Source organism: Elephantulus edwardii, unplaced genomic scaffold (genome assembly GCF_000299155.1).
Source record: "Elephantulus edwardii isolate Elephantulus edwardi_28Jun2011 unplaced genomic scaffold, EleEdw1.0 scaffold00095, whole genome shotgun sequence".
Lineage (NCBI taxonomy): Eukaryota > Metazoa > Chordata > Mammalia > Macroscelidea > Macroscelididae > Elephantulus > Elephantulus edwardii.
In genome coordinates this window covers 9,436,689-9,440,591 of record NW_006399845.1, presented here as the reverse complement: position 1 = coordinate 9,440,591, position 3,903 = coordinate 9,436,689, and the positions used below count along the sequence as shown (strand labels likewise).

At 45.8% G+C, this 3,903-nt stretch overlaps 1 pseudogene; it reads right to left on the bottom strand.

Annotated features, from left to right (window-relative positions):
• Positions 1 to 1,665: 1,665 nt before the first annotated feature.
• On the bottom strand, positions 1,666 to 2,903 carry LOC102859583 (annotated as a pseudogene).
• Between the last annotated feature and the right edge of the window lie 1,000 nt (positions 2,904 to 3,903).

Genomic DNA, 3,903 nt, shown 5'->3' with positions numbered 1-3,903 from the left:
ACAGCTTTAGTTTGCTTGGCTCCATAGTCAACAGTCTTGGCACCAGCAGCCAGGAAATTAAAAGGCGCATTGCCATGGGAAAGTCTGCTGTTAGGGACCTGCATACAAAAAAATTTTTTTTTCAAAGAGAAAAACAAGCTGGGGGTGGAGAGGGACGGTCAGGGAGGAAAATGTGCAACAATGAATGAATGGGAGAATAAATAAATATATATCTATAAATATATTTTAAAAAGATGTCTCTTTGAAAGATGTTCAACTTGGCAACATGCTGCTGACAGCAAAAATTACCCACCAATGGAAGCAACTGGCTTCACTGGTCAAGTTGTTGTTGTTTCTTAAATTATCCTGGCCAAATCAGTGCTGGTTATGCATCCCTACTGGACTGTCACACAGTTCACCTTGGTTACAAGTTTGCTGAGCTCAAAGAGATTAATCACCATTCTGATAAGAAGCTGGAAGATGACCCCAAGGTCTTGAAGTCTGATAATGCTGCTATTATTGATATGGTTCCTACCCAGCCATATAGTGAAGATTAAAATATTTTGTTGTTATTGTTTTGTGGGTTTTGCTGTTATTTTTGAGGGCCTTCCTCTATCTCTTCAACCTTCCCCCTTTCCAAGCATGATGTCCTTCTCCAGGGAATAGCCTCTCCTAGCTACATGCTCGAAGTATGTGAGATAAAACTTTATCATCTTTGCCTCCAGGGAGCAGTGTGGCTGCACTTTCTCCAAGAAATATTTGTGTTCTTTGGCCAGTACATGGAATATTCACAACTCTTCTCCAGCTCAAAGCTATCAATTCTTATTCATTGCCCAGCTCTCAGACACATAGCAAGTGATTTAAAAGACCATGGCCTGAATTAAACACACCTTAGTATTCAATCATTGATTCTTAATAATTTGGAGTGGTCCTTTCCCAGTATAATATATTTATAATATATAAAAAATTAAAAAATATTTATAATATATTTATAATACATAATATCCTTTCCCATTATAATACATTTCCTGATTTCCTGACTGCTGGTATCAGGATATTGGCTGTGGATCCAAGTAAGATGATACTTCTGACTTTCAATCTTTTCTCCATCTATCATGATGTTGCCTAATGGTTCAGCAGTAAGAATATTTTTTTTATGTTTACATGCTATACATAGATATTAAGGCCCAAATATCTGTATTGACGTGTCCACAGTCTCAGCAAAGTGGATGGCTAAGAAAAGGACAGCGTCCAGGCATCCAGAGCCACCCGGTGGGTCAAGCTCAGTGACCCCACAGAGCACTGGCTGGTTCCACCCCCTCCCATCTCCAGGATCAGCGGTCCCTTCCTCTCTGGCTGGTGCCAGCAATGGTGGGCAGAGGGGGCGGCAGGGCCAGGTCTCCTGCAGAAGTGGTGCTCAGACTGGGGCCCTGACAGGCACACACCTCTGATGGCAGCAGGAGCTTAGGGAGGCACAGCTGAGTCCATAGAGTTCCCCCAAGGTAGAGACCAAGGGCACAGACCTCACCTCTAACAGGGAGACAGGCCAGCAGACAGACATAGGGAATTTCTGAACTAGGTAGTGGACAGGGATGAAAGTGAGCGTGGAGGCACGTGAAGACATAACAGGCAGGAGTGCACCTTGGGTCTTTGCTTCCTTCTCAATGTCATGGCCTTGATGCTGGACTAGACCTTGGTGGCCTCAGTGAACCCCACGCTGTTGCTGTCCTGGTCGAGCACCGTGTAGTAGCAGCCGATGAAGACATCACCCAAGATCCAGAGTGGCCGTCCAGGTGGAGGGATGTCCATGACCATGAAGCCGCTCAGGCACACTGTCTTCCCAGCCTGGGACACCTTAAGCATGTCATCCCCTGCAGAGAATGTGTAGCCTTCGCCTCCTAACATGAGGGTGATGGATGGCAGGCTGGTTACCTTCTCACAAGGGATTATATACTCTCCTGGATGAGTGGAATGGCACCCAGGGCCTTCTGCAGCTGAGTGACCACCTCCACTGGGCCCATCATCAGGGAGGTGCCCTTGTCCTCAGTGGCCTCACAAAGGCTGCCCTTACATAGGGTCAGCTCCCTGCCCACATCCACCCTGTCCATGTGAATCTGCCAGTAAGCCTTGTGGGTGATGTTGATGTAGTTCATGGAGCCCTGGCAGTACTTGGAATCAATGCCTCCCAGCATCAGCTCATCCCCAGGCTGGGATGTCAGGTCCCTGTTCACGTAGAAGAATAATATGTTCTTCTCCACCCACTTCTGCTTTATGAGGTTGTCAAAGACAGCCACCACCTCATTGACAGAGATGCAGGGATAGACCATGCCCAGGATGCCATCGAACTTGACTGTGATGAAGGAAGGTAAGGCCTGGCTGCTTGGTGGCCTCTCCAAAGGTCTGGGGCTTCACCTTGACATAGCCTAGGCTCAAATTGCAGGGCACCAGCACAGTGTACAGGCTCAGGTACCCAGACAGGCTGCCCAAGCCATAGTGGATGGTAAACGTGGTGCCATTCTTCACGTATGTGCTCGACTCGGTGCTGTCGTACGTGTGGTGCATCCAGCAGTCAATGTCCAGCAGTTCACAGTTGACCAAGGGCACCCAGAGATTGGAAAAGTTGATGTCGAAGACAACAGAGAAGCACTGTGATAGTGTCCCAGTGCCGATCTCTTCATAATACTGGGAGCCCATGTAGTTCTTGACAGGCCCCCAGCCACTGTCGGCGCCCTCTGGGAGTATTTCAAGATGGGCTCCTTGGTAATCGGGTTTCCCACAGGACCGCCCAACTAAGAGAGGTTCCAGAGGATGAAAGTAAACTTGCATAGAGGGATCCTTCTTCCAAAACTTGGAGGTGGCAGGCATAGCACCCCACTAGAGGAGCCTCTGAGGGAGACTTGCCCAGCAGAGCCACCTCCAGCCATGGTTGTGTCATGGGAGCTGGCACACATGTGGCCCCATCATCTCGTAACAGGAGTGCAGCGTCCACTCCTTGACTGTCCAAGGCTGCTCTGTCCAATCCATCCCAGGAGGGAGATGCTAGGAGTATGCCCTGGGTCAGTCCTAGGGACTGGCTGATGCAATCCATATTGAAGGCTGCATTCTTTGATCTTTTGTAGCAGGTGTTTTAAGTTCTCTTCACTTTCAGCAAGCAATGTTTGCCATCGGCATAATGGAGGTGCTTGATGAGTCTTCCTCCAGTTCTGATGCCATATTCTTCTTTATAGAGTCTATCTTCTCAAATAATTTGCTCAGCATACAGACTGAATAGGTATGGAGAGAAGACACAAACCTGATGCATTCCTTAATTTTAAACCATATACTGTTCTCTTGCTCTGTTATAGGATTCCCATTCTTTTCAATGTTAGCCATCATTTGTTATGATCTACATATTCAAATGCATTTTCATAGTCAATAAATCATAAATAGACATTCTTCTGGTATTTACTTTCAACCAGGATTCATCTAGTATCAACAATGATATCCCTGGCCAATGCCTTTTCTAAAGCCAGCTTGAACCAACTAGTTCCCTGGCTATTTACTGTCTTAGCCATTTTTGAGTGATCTTCAGCAGTATTTTGGTTGTATGTGATATTAATGATATTATTCAATAGTTTCCACATTCTATGGGATCACTTTTCTTAGGAATAGACACAAATATGGATCTCTTCCAGGCAGTCGACCAGACAGCTGTACTACCAAATTTCCTGGCATAAAGTGGTGAGCACATCCACAATTGCACGTGTTACTTGAAACATGTCAATTATATCCCATCGATTCCTGGGGCTTAATTTTTTTGCCAATGCCTTCAGTACAGCTTTAACTTCTTCCTTCATTACTGTTATCTTTTGTTCATATGGTATTTCATGAAATTTTTCAGTGTCAGTCAATTATTTTTGGTACAGTGACTGTGTATTCCCTTTA